At 36.5% G+C, this 16,154-nt stretch overlaps 1 protein-coding gene across 1 annotated transcript in view; it reads right to left on the bottom strand.

The window, feature by feature from the left end:
* The window catches only part of LOC145661624 (polyubiquitin-C-like), a 65,658-nt gene extending 55,204 nt beyond the window's left edge, over positions 1-10,454 (bottom strand). Inside the window, exon 1 of the mRNA XM_081726944.1 lies at positions 10,324-10,454. The gene's annotated coding sequence lies outside the window, so the exon portion shown is untranslated. The remainder of the gene's footprint in view (positions 1-10,323) is intronic.
* Positions 10,455-16,154: the final 5,700 nt, after the last annotated feature.

Genomic DNA, 16,154 nt, shown 5'->3' on the forward strand with positions numbered 1-16,154 from the left:
CACTCTGACCCACCACCAACTATGAACCACTCTGAACCATTGTGACCAACTCCGACCCACCAAAACCCATCGACATCAACTCTGACCGATGGCCCACGTCCTCCTCTCCATTGGCTAAAGAGGTTACACTTGTAATAAAACAAGACTGTGAAATTATCATTTATCGGAGTTTGAATTTCTACCGTTAATGGCTCAAGCACCTCTCTGTTACAATACTGGTGGGTCTGACCTTTACGATATATAATGGCAAAGTGTTTCTCATCTTCCAAATTAAAATGAATTTAAATTTATCATATATAATTATTTCTTTGTTGCCTTACAGACACATTTCAGTAGAAAATAGGGTGAAATTTGAAAGTTTCAAATCAAGGAAAAGTAGACCAATGTAAAAAAAAAAAAAAAAAAAAAAAAAAAAAAAAAAAAAAAAAAAAAAAACAGAGAGAGAGAGAGAGAGAGAGAGAGAGAGAGAGAAACTAATTTTCTATATAATTAAGCATGCCGTACTAATTGAAAATGCCCATGTAATTAAGTTTAGAATACAAATTTTATGGCCATTTTTCTCTAACTTTATGGCTTGATTGCCTTATGCTCGGAACGCTCCATATATTAAACACCAGCTTCAGCAATTATAAATATAAAGCAGTGGGTATAAAATTCAAAAAGAACTTTAATTTGCATTACTCAATTTGTTTCTCAACTAATATCAATCGTTTTCGATTATTTTTACAAATCAACGCACTACCAATTTCCAATATATAGAAAATGCACCCCCGTCCCCCCGCTCATAAAAGATAATTTAAAAAAATGCCAGGACATATTCTCTTTATTTTTAATAAAGAGTTATATGCTGAATTTCAGCTCTCAGTTGAACGGCTTGTGAGATACTCAACTTTTCGCTCATGTGGTTCGGATTCCACGTTAATCAGTAGGTCCACGTCTCATATAGCCTCGCTGCTGAAAGGGACGCTAAACTAAACTCAACTCAACTCAATTTTTCGCAAAAATTCGGACTTCTACTCCCCCTAAGGATATGTATTATAATGAAAGTGACACGCGTATGATAACTTCCCAGTTGGGATTGGAGCCTGATTATATACCAAACGTCAATTTATTTGACTTTGCAATTTGACCGTGATGATTACGCAGACATAGTTACTTTCAATTTTTTATGATACATATCCTTATTTCATATGTTACAGATGATTCAAAAATACTTTTTCAAGCAGTTAGCTCCTCTAGAATCTCACAGGCTGCATCCCAAAATCCAACTCCTACTATCCTATGACAATCCAAAAGTGACTGAACTGTTTTTATTAGGAACAAATGACAAAAGAAATATGGAGATCTTGAAAGTAAAATGTAGAAAAGCTCGGTACCCCCAATAACTACATATTTCTCCGCCCCTTCATCCCGAAATTAAAAATAAAACTTAATTCGAATATGGTTAATTAGTGAATTTATTACAGTTAAATTCCACTCACTACATGCTACAGCTACAACTATGTAACAAAAAATAACAACTGTGAAACATGTTCTGAATTACTATTAGATTTCTTACGCTATTATTAAACTTATTAGAATAGTAAAAGAGGATTGTTCGTGAAATAGTATATTTGCTCTTGATTTATAACTTTTTCATACGGAAAAAAATAAAATATTATTCAAGTTTTAAACTTTGCACTCTGCAAATATGTTGCCCTCTAGGCAATGGGACTAATGTGAAATGTGGACTATTGTGGGCTAATGGGAAATGCTGCACTGTTAGCGGCGCTGAAAACTTACGATTCGATTCTAATATCGAATGATTTCGATAACTTTATGTCGCTACGTAACCACCCTGGGTGCTAATGGGAGCTTAGTTGGACTTGAATTGAAAGTAGAACCATTCACCTAAGCGACCACGAAACTATGGATTCGATACTAATATCGACCCGTTTCTAGCATTTTTGATATGTATCCCGACAGTACTCTTTTTCCAGACTGTAAGAAATATAGTTAAAATTGCTCTAGATATATCAGAATTATGTTGAAATACACACATAAATCCACTTTTATATTCTGTATATATAGAGAGTGAGCGAGCGAGCGAGCGAGAGAGGGCGACTGAAGGCATCACCACTTCCACATTGCAAAAGCATATATATCAGGAATTGAATTGAAAATCTATGTAAAGACTTTCTGCTGTGGCATGCTTCATAAGGACAATTCCAGTCTGCTCACGTGACCTTTGGGGTTCATGAATTTTTTTGTGAGCGTTCCGACTTTGGATTCTCTGTTTATACCTTCTGTTTATGCATCGAATAACTTTTCAAGAACATAAATGACATTCTGTATTATGAATGTTGAGAATTACCCTCTATATGACAAATAGCTGCAAATAAATACACTACATGATTTATTTATTGCTATTGAACGAGTATCTTAAGTTGTATTTACATCCTCATTTATAATTCCGACCTACTGTGAAAATTATCTCAGATGTTATATTTTAAACATAATAATTACTATGTTCTGCAATGATTATGTTATATATACACAACTTATGTATTCTAATGTAATTATTTTATATAATTTTTCATGCATTGCGGAAAATATAATTTTAAAAAAAGTATTAACCTAAACGGGATTCGAACTCAAAACCTTATGATTTGAAATCCGACAGCTTACCAATGAGCTAGCACAAGGACTTCTAGAATTATGCTTCTAGCGATGTATAACGGATCTCAAGATAATTATGACATTCATATCCATCACAAACGCTGTTTCTGTTCTACTTTGACTTTTATTTTAGTACTCAGGCGATAATTATGTTCTATTTCTTAACTTTGAGCATTCTTTTACATATGGAAAGATTCTTTAACGTATTTAAATGTTCCATTACGTATGGAGAGCTAAATGACAAACAAGCATGTGCTGACATTAAAATAAAAAAGGTTTCGAAATATTGTATCATTAAGTATTTCAATCAATGTTGCTTTTTTAAACACTTGGTAACAAGTCTTATAATATTTAAAAGAAGAAAAACACATCTGCAAACTTTTTCCCGATTGCAAAGGCTGGCTTGGAGGTTCGAACCTGGCTTACTTTTTCCCGAAGATACCCGAAGCTGGACTTAGAAAATTATTGCCTCAAAACACCAGTAAAGAATGCGCTCAACCTTTTTGAGACAAGGTGTACGTATGGGCAATTGATTATTATTATTTGTCTCTATAGAATAAATGTTCTCATATATAAATATTCATCGTTATTTGTTCCTTATATGTCAACGTCAGCCGACACCTGTCATGAAAGTCAGGGAAGGTCAGGGAGAAAGATTTCTCCGGATCAGTAGGAACCCTGTACTGGTAGTATCGGCGTCTTTGGCCTTTAATCTACTAAACGTATTAGGGATAAGTCCATCGGCGTCGGCGAGAACACTATTTACGGAAAGTACTTTCTAAAATATAAAATTGCATATTTTACTTCAAACAGGCTATAAGCATAATCCATACATTAATTTGTTCTATAATTTTCTCAAGCTAAGTTTTTTTTTTTTTTTTTTATTCATTCAGTGCATTCAGAACTTTATAAAGGTCTTACGTTGAATGTTGTTGTGTAACATAACGGGAAAACATTAATTCGTTAAAAAACCAAAATCTAATAAATACTACTTTCAATGTGATCACCTTAGTTGTACCAATAATATATTAACAAAAAGCTCAAAAACCCAGATGGGTTTTTCAGGTGGGCCCAACCCGAAAAAACACCGGGTTTTTTTCGGACTAGGCCCACTTGGGCAGACACTGGCTGCCGGTTCCTACACTTTCGCCTTCCCTTGGAAGCATTGGATGTCCATTGTTGTCAAGGTTTCCCTCCTGCCTACTGTGCACCCTTCTTGAAATCAGGATATATCTGAAAACTATTGAAAACATATCTGAGAATTACACCCTGTAGGGAATACCGTCTACACCTATTGACAATTGATGAAATACACGTTTTTGGATTGTGTACGCGTGGCTTCCTTTCATCTGATAAGAACCACCATCCATAGTTTCTGGAATTCCAGGACTCATAGTGGTCTGGTCTCCTGTAAATAGTTTAAAAGTGACCAAAAGCACACGAAAAAGTGACCAAAATCTCATCATGCCCCCCCCTCCTTTGTTTCGTTTGTCAATTTCTCCATCACCTCTCAGTTTGTTGTTTTGTTTCATCTTTTCTTCTTTACTACTTCTTTTTGAGCTTCCTCCTTTCTTAGGTTTTCTAAGTATGCTTTGTAGTTACGGTCAGCAGACTTAGCAGATGTAAGAAGCTTCTGAGTAAGTGGAACCAGTTCTGGCCTATTTCCGAATTTCATCCCAGACATTATATTTAACTTAGCATTGAGAGTTCTTAAAGCCATGAAATATTCAAATCCATCACCTAATCTTAAGAAGCATAACACAAGACGAACATAATGAACCACACAAACACACACAACGTTAGGAGAAGCGTTACCAATTACGAGAAAAAACTAAAAGACTATTATGGTAGAAGAAAGAATAGACAGAAGGGTTCTCAACCCCACCTTATGAGTTTATGCATCCACCAACCATCCACTATGCTTTAGAAAGAATAAAAGCTGAGGTGAGAATAAAGCTGACTGTTTCACATGTAGCAGCAAGTACTGAAGCTTTTAGGAGAGTAATGAGAAGAGCAACCCAAAAGCATAAAAGCAATTTACACGTATGGTTGGTACCTTGAACATGGTTGTAGTTGCCTAAGGGTCCACAAGAAACTAATTTTAAAAGCATAATAAAGCAAAATTAGAAAATAAATCATAAAGCATAATTTAGAATACATAGCACAATTCTTGGAAAATTCTGTTTACTGCAAGTTTAACATACTGTATTAATATCTTTTAAAACCAATATTTACAATGCAAAATCATTGACAACATAACAATGCAACAATGGAAAGTTAATTTTATTTCTATAAACTTTTCGGTGTAATCTTTTGATGTGGAGAAAAGAAAAAGAAACTATCCGCCCACAATGAATAGTACACAAGAACTCAACACTATATTGTTATGTGTACCTCTGGAACTTGAGCACTTTCTGTACTTTGTGGTGGCATCTTTTACTTTCCCTTTCTGTATATATGCACCTCTAAGGCGCACATAAGTGATACAAAAAACTGACTCGAGTAAAGCATATCTCTTTACAGGGCATTAACTAGAAAGTTCATTAAATATGAATGAAACCGGTTGCATAAAATATTAATATATAGATCAAGAAATTTAGAATATTTAATGTATAGTAAATATTATATATTATACACGATTAATGTAAAATAATGATTGAAATTAACAATAAAGCATAATGTGGGTTGCTCTAGTAATGAGTAACAAGTTACTGCCTTTTTCCATTTATTTTTATATTTTTCTTAGAAAACTGCCAATGCAAAACAAATCACGCGAAAAAGTCATTTTACCTCCCAAAAAAAGTAACTTTTAGTGACAAATTTGAAAAAAAAAAAAAGTAACTTATAGTTAAAAGTTACTCGCTATGAGCCCTGGAATTCGAAATAGGGACTATTGAATTCTCTCTTTCTTGCGATTTTGGACAGCCCTAGGTCTGAGACTACACTTTTCGCCTAATAAATAGGTATTCGTTTAAGGTTTTTTATTTACGTGTGTGAATACTTCTGGAATTATCAGCTTGCCAGTCGTATAAATGCACACATGTGTACAAAAGTAAAATACAGTCGATTTCCGAACCACTAAGGCTACCCATGTCGTATCACAATTATTTTTTATTGTTATGAATTTGCGCTTGAAAAGGACGTGAACTCTGAACCAGGTTATCAACTGTTTCTTTAGTGACTATTCTAGGAGCCAGTAGGTAGCACACGATATTGATAATGTGAATGTGTGTGTTCAGATCGATAAGCCTTTGGCTGTAGGTATTTACCTCCAGTAGCAAAGGAATGTATATTGGCAACTCTGATCAACTGCATTTGTTTCTTCATGTAGTCACTTGAATTTACACAATTATCCACCATTCGAGTATTTAGACATGCATTTAGACCTATCACAGTGGTTTATGTTGAATTTTGAATCGGATCCCATTGTGTGTGCAAAATGCAACTTTCTGGTGTTTTAGCACACATATGGAACTATATTCTGGAGAATTTTGAATAATTTCACAGGGACATTTCTGTGCGAAATTCAGAATTCAAATTTAATTTTTAATGTTTGAAGTGTTTTCTATTGTACAGGCTTTTTCAATATAGTAAAATTTGTAGAGGAACCTTTAAGCTTTTCAGTGGTGTCTGTTCCATGTCTAGTGCATATATTAACCATTTTATGACAATTTCTGATAATCACTGTAACGGAAACAATGCCTTTTTGAACACCCTGCATGGGGACACTTTCAGGAAGAGAAGGATAATATTTGGGATTTTTCCATCTCCCACTGTAATAAAGCTGTGCACCAATTTTTACAAAAATCTCACTGTCAGATGGTAAAGTCTGATGACTTGTTGATTTCACATGGAATGCCCTATAAGAGTCAAAGTCTAGAAATTGTCGCTCTATCTTCACCCATCTTCTATGATTGTTTTTGTTTCGCTCTACATTTACCAGTAATGACAGCTATTGTAGAAACCAACATGTTTTTAACAGCAGTAAGTTAGAAGTATTTCTCTAACAAAAAAATCTAAAATGATGACATTTTCTTTCTAGTGCTTGCAAGAAAACCACAGACTAAACTTTCATAGAGATTGCTCTCGGTGTGGTGATTTGTGTTGGTTGAATTGACATGGAGTTACTACTTTCATAACTTTCCATCTAAAGAATATCAACTACGGAAGCAGACCAACGGCCTGACCAAGCAAATCCACATTTCTAGTAACCTGGTACTTCAAAGATTATAAAGTAATTACGGTTATTGTTTTTGTATTTCGATATTTCAGTTATCCGCCAACCCAACAGTAATTTTGGATGGTATTTAGTATCTCCCCCAACTCTTTAATTTGCCTATTTTATGTCCAGAACAGAACCCAACCAACCACTGCGGGGCTTCTAACCCGTTCCTACTACTACTTCTATTACTTAGATTGGGGGAGATACAAAATATCAGCCGTAACTTTTCTTTCAGTTTAACACCACTGTGCACCGAGTCTAAGGGAGACTAATGTGGATAATAATGGAGGAACCCCGAGGAAAACACTACACAGTCCGCCACAAAGTCCACTTGGCGAAAGTAATCGAACTTTGTGAGCCATGCGCCAGTGGTAAGCCCTCTATCCATAATTTTAGTCGTCCTCCGTGTAAGTTATAGAATTTTACCCTGAATCACTTTTTGCTTCATTCTCAATCTACACAAAATGCGGGTAAAATTCGTTAGTTGGTATCGGATAAAGATCTACCAGCGTTAAAAGTCTTACTACCTTACTATCAAGCTTTTCAATTTGCTATATTTCATTCAAATGAAAGAACACATTAGGTGGAGACTATTATGAATAATAAACATATCTATCAACCGCTGGGTAATTTTGTGTCAAGATATTGCTCTTCTTTCTAATGTAGCGTACGTGTGAATTTACTGCTGTTCTCAATTTACCCTGCATCAAGAGAATTTTACATTGGCGCATGAAACCCGTTTCAACGCGAGGAACAGCAGTATCTAAGGGTTAAGTTTAGAGTTACCCCTCCGCTTTTTATAAAAATCAGGAAAATTTACAGGAGAAATGAGGTAAGAAATGATAATTTAAAGTTTTTATTTGATGTTTAGGAATGTAAGTTCGGCAGGAGAGTTATGTTTAATACGAGAAAAGATATGTGGAAGTAAGTACTATTTGCCGGATGCGGAAGCATTCACGGAAGGTTTCAGCAGCATGGTAGTTGTAAAATATGGCGAATATGGCGTACAGGTGTAACGGATGCGCAAAAATAATGAAGAAACCCTTTTAATTTTTTGTGAAGCCCACGGAGTACTGAAGTTAAGTGTAATGTAACAATTTTTAATATTTTAAGTACTGTTTTTTGTATGTTGTAAAGTCCAAGGGCAACTCTGGACTGGAGGGGCAACTCTAAACTTAAGCCGTATCTAATATTACAGTATTTTATATTGCTTATATAACTGCTTGAGAACCCAACTTTCCTTTCCTTGTATCTCAATTGAGGTATTTTAAAATGGTAATGATGCAGACATCAATGATTTTAGCAATAGCACCGAGTATGTTAATACTTATTCGTTATATTGAGTTGAACTTGTACTTTTATCTATGCAACTTGGATGAACTTATCTTTTCAACAGTCAAGCCTTATTTTAAACAATTGTCTTTAAGTAATAACAGAGCTTTATTACTTTTACACTTCACCTATTTGAGTCCTAGGTACATTATACTTTTTAAAAAATCTATATAAGTACACCTATAATAATTGCATTAACCCTCTGTTGGAAACAGGGGTGACGCGTAACCCCATCTCGGATTATTCTGTTCTTTAATACTAGAAACATTATTCTCAGATTTGTGTTGCTTCATGTAAACTTTGGAAACAACAGTGTTTATTAGCGTGTATGTGTTCTGCGATCACATAACCTTTTCTACGTGTATTATAAGTGTCTTATTATTATAAGTGGTGACTGGCCACAACTGTTACCATTCGTGTTCGTAAACTTCTTTAATAAAATCAATGAACATTTTATGTATAATTGCAGTTGTGACCGTATCCGATCTTAACTTTGAAAAACCTATTTCTTCTGAGTTCATCCATCATACATGCAATATTGTAAAAAGGTAAAGCCTGATTCACTTGGTCCACCAAGAACGACAAGAACAGCTTTTTGTGTTATTGCACTTATACTTCATGTTAACAGAACATGCACATATAGTGCTTGGGTTATTAGTAACCCCATGTTACTCTTTAGGAAGAATCTTAAAAGCCGTAGTGGGTGGTATAGAAAATTGACCTATTAGCCTTCTCCTCCCACTACATGGTAGTGAAACAGATATTTTCTCCGAAATTTGGTGTTACCAACAAAATTCGAACTGGGCGACAGCTCTCGGCGAGAACAGGGGGTGAGAAAAAGCTGATCTCCGTCACATAAGAATGGGAATGTCTTAAATGTTTTGGCGAAAAAAAAAATAGTAGTTTGGAAACTCCGAGTGCTTGATGTTGCTTTGTTATTTGACACTTTCAACCTGCTATCAACAGAAGGAACGACCCATATATGCAGGCAAGTTGGTCAATGTTTGTTCATTTCCTCTTCACTATATAGAAAGATAGATAGATCTCACATGTGTAAGTCATTAATCATTGTATAACGCGGACCAAAACTATGGCAACGTCGTTGGACATAAGTTACAGTGTCACTAGTAAGAGGATATGACTGTTCGGACACTTCCGATTACCATCCACTAAGATCTTTCCTGAAAAGTAACATCCACCGGTGTATAATATAGGTTACCAACGGAGGGTTAAATATACATGGTCTATGAGTAAAGGTTTACAATAAAAGGTAGGCTTAATTGTAATTATTAAAATATTTTTTCTATCTTCTGGAAGATTCTTCCTTAGCTAATTGTTACTCCTTCCAATTAGCTTAACGAATTCTCGCTCTTAACTGTTGTTCACTCTATTCCTTGCATAATATAATGTTTGTAAAGACTGAACACGTCATTAATAATAATAATGGTAATAGTTAAGAACAGCTACTTCTCATCTCCCGTGCACGAGGATACATCTTACTGTTGCACTACCTAAACACCCTAAGTACAAGGGCAAGAACTCAGTCTATTACCTACTTTTTAACATCCTAGATAATCAATGAATAATTCCTGAAAGTATGGCGTTTCTACTCCATCCGTAACCGTAAAGTTCTTCTCCTTAACTATAACCATAATAATAATAATAATAATAATAATAATAATAATAATAATAATAATAATAATAATAATAATAATAATCAAGAATCAACTTCAAAAAACTATACTATCTGTCCGCCATTGTAGCCTCGAACCTTGTCAAAATCTTTAAACTAGTTAGAGCTCCAATTTACATAATTACGTCCACTTAACAATCCTTAAACAGTAGTACGTTCAACTGCAGCAAATACCCAAAAATCTGCATTCGCTTAAACACTGAAATGTGAATATATACTTGTTATAAATTCCACATTTTACAATAGCTAGTTAATGACATTTGGTTAGGCCTATCGAAAAATTATTATTCTATACACAGCTAACAAAATCTACATATGATTTTGCACGTACGTATTAAGCTCCTCTATACTGCGATAAAGTTCTATTTTCTGACTGCTTATTAAACTACGAAGAAATTAAAATTTTTCTTAAACTTACAGAAATTCCACTACCTATCCAGAGTCCTCGTATAATCCGGTGCTGCCTAGTGGCTGGTTAGTTGTCTTCTTGTCTTGTCGTAGACCATTACCGGTCATATAGGTAGATGCACCAAATCGATAGTTATGTGTGCTACGAATACAAAATTGTCAAATGTGTACCTCACACGGAGGATTTATGATCCAGAAACAAAATTGAATAAAATACAGGTCATAATTGGGAAGAAGGGACAAAATCGGGAAAAAGGTCAAAATCGGGAGAGAAGTTTAGATAGTGAAAGAGGGCTGAAAGCCAAGTTGAACAGGGCAAAAAGTTAGAGGAAAGTGGGCATTGGCGGATTAAACCAAACGTCTTAGGGGGGGCTCTTTATTGTAGAGCGGGATATGTTCCCCGAAGTCCCCCCCAAAAAAAGAAAGGTAAAAGGGATTCAGGAAAAGAGGGTGAAAGATATAATTGCTACGGAATTTTCACCACAATGCCCCCTCCCCGAAAAGGTATTCTGTCTACAGCCCTGGTCGTGGCTATGCTTTACTAAATATTTCGCTAGAAAAAATATCAGGTTAAACATATTTTAGAACGCTCATGTTTCTGTATTTTAGTAAAATGAATTAAACAAAAGGACAAAAGAACTTACAAGTTACAACGCAAAACACGCTTTTCGGCGAATACCACACAAAGCGTATTTGTCGATATAATATTGTCGCGATCTACGACAATGTCCCTAAAAGTGCTAATCCATTCAGCCGCTTTTCGCCAGAACGAGATCGCAACCACGTTTTCAGTCGGCGCAATGTGGATTAAGATCGTTCTGCACTGGCCACGCTCGAATGCAGGATTAGAAACTTAGTTGATGTTAAGTTAAACGTCCTTTTCAGCAGCGAGGCTATATGAGACCTATTGATTAACGTGGAGTCCGTACCACAGAGTTACAAGTATGCGTGCAGTTTTCGAATAGTCACGTGAAGATCTTCGTCGCTGGTGGTCAAGGCCTCCAACGCAATCCGTGATAGAGTCCCACCTCTTTCTTTAATTCTCTTCCATTTAGAAGTGCAGATTGCAAATTCAGAACTAAAGAGGGAAAACAGCATTTTTTCTTGAGTTCCGATAGTTTTGTAAAATGTTTCTGCTAGAATGCGGAAGTTGTTGGTCAGAGTTTAGTCAGTTGCGCGTGTTGGCAATAGAATGTTGAGTCCGTATACATTTAAAACTTCCTGCGCAAGACGAGTTTTGAGGTCGTCTAAACCGACTCTATCAACGGAATGTAGACAGTTCTTCAGTAGTAAGATGTCGTGTCATCTGCCCTGAAGTTCGTATGATGTGTTGTCTTTGGGTGAGATGAGGAGTTCGAATCTGCACGTCGACACTGGCAGCCATTCTGGATATTGCTTCGAAAATTGCCTCGAATTCTTCTTTGCTGTTTGAACGCTTCTTGTTTAATGCTGCGATAGTGTCCTGAATGGCATCTGACGTTGCGTTCATGTCTAAATTTGTCTTCTGCAAAAGTCGAGGGGAGGGTTATCGTGAGAACACCCTGAAGACACGTAATAGTTACGATAAACTCGCTGTCGTGCATGGCAGAAGAAAGTGCCCATGCTTTGGCTGCTGTATCTAACTCGGACTACTTGGAACACACTGTAGAACCTCACTTATTTATTGAAATTTTACCTGAAATTGTAACACCGCATCGCTCCGTTCAACCCAGCTCGTTTCACACAATGTCTCCAATTGGCCACTAACCGTAAGCTTAAGGACAGTATTACGTTTTGACGATGCGGTGAAAAACGCAAAGATCTCTTTCGTTGTTCCCAGACAGTTCCTCATGCACTGTACTGACAACGACCTGAAGATGGACAAGTTGAGGCTGTGACTGCAATATGAACAGTGCAGAGCGTTTGAAGCCTCCTTCTGGATCTCCTGCACTGCCCCGCGACTTTGAGAGGTCGTGACGGCGCAACCATCTGTACCAATACCAATGCAGTTTTTTGGGTCGAGTGAGAAGTCTCGTAGCAAAGATAGAACAATTTCTCCAATTTTGCCTCCAGTCAGTGAGAGTTCGGGCGGTTCTGCGTCTTCGAATTCCGAGCTCGAACCAATGTCCTCACTTTTCAGCTCTGCTGATCGAGGATCAATGAAACCGAAGCAGTCTTCTCTTATTTCACCCATGTGGTCGTACCTTAGAACCAAAGACAGCTGAGATGTGTGCGAAACGACCGTAGTCTCATCAAACATAATAGAATAAAACTTACCCCCTCTCACTCGATTGACAATTTTGCAGACGTGATTTCTCATCCCCAACCCTTAATGAGGGCATTTTGTGTGGTTTTATTGTCAAAAATGGTCCTTTTCGATGCTTTCTTCCAGTGATTCTTTAAGAGGTCGTCACTACAAGCCATTCTAAATTTGAGCAATTCTCGAAAATTGCCCTCGTTGAACTTAGTTTCTGCACTGTCACCATCTGAGGTCCAATTATCCGCACACGCACCGTCCCTGTTTAAGGGCGCAGATCCTGGGGGGCCGCCCCCCAAATCTCATGTGGGCCTCCCTATTGTTTTTATGACTATACAATATTTGACATAATTTGAGTGCAATTTGTCTTAAAATCCTCACCTTGTCCGTGTGGCCTTGAAAAGCAACGCCTTGCCTTCCAAGGAAAATCACATTTCCCAACATTAATTTCAGTTTGTCGCGTTTTGGGATGACTTGTCTTCTTGACGAGTTGACTTGATTCTCGACTGATTTCACTGGTTCCCAGTAGTTTTTCAGAAACGCTTTTCCGACCTCAAGAGCGTTAATGTGATATTGTGCCTTGTTGTGAGTTTCTAAAATACCGTAGAAAGTAGCGAATTTCTTCAAAGGTTTAATCTCAAGAGTTTGGAGAGGCACGTTTCTTCGATAGCCCCCTCCCCCCAAAAAAATACCCGTTGCAAAAAGTGAGCAATATTTACAAAAAAGATCCGTCTCCTTATGGGAAAGAGCCAGCCATGGATAGTTTTCCAGATGTTTCGGCCTCAAGTAACATCGTCCTTCTTCCTGAGATTTATCTGATATTATGACTCGAATTATCGTTAGCGTAAACGCGGCATGCTAAACGGAGACTATTTTTAAATAGAATTTAAAGAATGAATCCTCTTTTGACATAATGCAAGAATGATCCCAAACTTTCGTTCGTGTGACGGTACGCTACGAGCGGCAGTGTGTGTAATTTTAACATTTTTGAGGGCTCTTGGAGGGGGGGCGATCGCCCCCCTCCTTTAATCCGCCCCTGAAAGTGGGAAGTGTAAAATGAAAAAAAGAACAAAGAGTAGAAAAAAGAAGGGGATGTATGTACGTGTAAATGTAGAAGAAAGTGTAATTGTAGCGTAGGTGTATAGGAGATCCCACTCAACTCTCTTCCTCACAGAGCATCACCACACACGAGGCACTCGCCCTAACGGCTAGCTGGTTAGTTGGTACAGAGACTATGGATCAGTGTTGCCAACAACCTCTGAAGAAAATAGGCTAGATGGCCTTCAGAAATAAGCTTTTTTTTACGCTAAATACGCCTAGATTTTGAATTGCTAACCAGTGACGGCGACAGAAACACTTGATGGGGTGGGCGGAAAGAGGCGGACCTAGTTGCTGGGTGGGCGGACAATGAAAATGAGAACTGGGCAAGGTAGATTTTTTTGACAATTAAGTTTCAATTTTTATACTCTCTAGTTTGCTAAGGCTCAAACCGAAATAGGGGGGGGGGACAAGGATGTGGAAAAAGCTGACTTGGCCTTATAGAAGGTACAATTCCGGCGTTCGCCTGGTGGAACTGAAGAAATGCAGGACTTAGGATGGGCTGCGGGAGCTCATACCTATATGCTCGATCTACCGAATTTCGCGTGGAAGACACACTACCTCTGCTTCCAATTTTTTTAAAACAATAATAACGGTGTATACTGTGTAGTCGATGAAGTTCGAGACAGCTTTACCTCCTCTCTCCTCAAGAATACACATGAATGCATAGAAATAAAAGAAGGTTCAAACAACACAGACTAACAGATTATATTCTACCTTTCGTTAATAACATAAAATACATAATAAGTAGGTAAAGTAAAACAAGGATAAAATAGGCTACTGCAAACATTTTTATCTTTGAAGGATTTATTACAAGGAAGCAAGAGACAAAAAATATAACTCATTTATATTTTCTCTAATATATTCTCAATTTGTGCACATTAGATTTTTTGACGTGATCTCTATATGCAACAGCAAAGACCTATGTTACTAAAAGAATAGGGAAATTCGACAGCTTGATTGTTTGATCATACCTTATACAGAAATCTTTGAAAGTGAAGCAAGTTAGCAAAAAAATGGATAAAGAAGTAAATAGCAATTAACAAAACGCCATCACGATCCACAGAAACAACAATGTATTTTAAAGTATGAAGGGCTGATCACATGGCACGAACAAGATTACAATAAACTCTTATACCTGCACTTGAAGGTGGATCACTAGGTGTTCCCCATGGTATGTAAACGCTGCTTAAATAGTGTGGCGTTGCCAGATAGTGTCGAGTGTTTACTGATGCCAGATAATAAAGGAAGTAATCATGGAATTCTACTTGGATGCTTACTAGAGAAATTAGTTTTCTACCCTTACCGCAATTCCTCATCTCGATCTTCGACGCTAAAATCCAGGAATTTTCTTATGTGATTACTACAGTAAACGTACAAATTTGGCAACAACGCATTATGACGTTCTGCGCAAGTTTCTTATCAAAATCTATTTCCTTAAATGTAAATTAATATTTAAATAAAATATGAAACATGACACGAAAAACGGTCAACAATATATCTATTTCGTAACAAGATCATTACTTTAAAATACTTTACAAATACAAATAAACATTTCGTAAAACTGAGCACTTCTAGTAAGATCTTACAGCAAGTGCCATTTTGTGTGCTCATTGTAAAACGAATTAAATATTTTCTTTTATTTGTTAAATTTTTCGATATGAGGAAACACAACCAAATGAATCAGTGTCTTGTGCTGTAGCTGAAACATTACTCTATCTTATAGTACAATATTTATAATATGTAACGTTTTATTGCGAAGTATTTAGTTAAGGCAATGAGCTAAAATATGTACTCACTTCCGGGTGGTGATCCATCTTAATGGGGCGTTTACACTTGGTCGATTTAGTCGCACGGCTAAATCGACTCGCTCCATTTGCGACTAAATCGAAGCGACTAGGCCGAATCACATCGATGGATGTTTTCAATTGTTTCAACCGAAATTGAATGCTTCTTGTCGACTCGCTCTCCTCTGCTCGATTCGAAATCGACTGGCAATTTTAAAGATGTCCAAGCAAAAAGTAATTGGTACAATTTGCGGTGTTATAGCAGAAGAATTAAGGGACGAAATTAAATAGCAGTGACAAGAAAAAAGAAAAGAAAATGGTGTTGGATAAGGGAATTCATATTAAGAAAACAGTATTTAGAAGCATAGTATACGTATACTTTGATGATAGAATTTTCAGTAGAGACTCTTTGTGTATGTTTAAGCACTTGTCATGGTTCCACAGTAATAACTCTAAACTTGTAAACATAAAATATACTTTCCTATATTATAGAGAAAGACTCCGCTGGTAAAATTAATATATTACACAGTCATCTTTCATATGGAGTCACTCAGCATAACCACTTGTTAACATAAAATACTGCTTACCTTCATTTTGCAAAAATGTTCCATCAGTGGAAATGAATATCGTAGTTGGCTATATATGAAAATAGATTAATACGATTCGTATTAATCTATTTTCATATATAGCCAACTCTTTTTTTACCATAAAATTGCCATT

The sequence above is a fragment of the Thermobia domestica genome, chromosome 1, assembly GCF_964235325.1.
Source record: "Thermobia domestica chromosome 1, izTheDome1.hap1.1, whole genome shotgun sequence".
NCBI lineage: Eukaryota > Metazoa > Arthropoda > Insecta > Zygentoma > Lepismatidae > Thermobia > Thermobia domestica.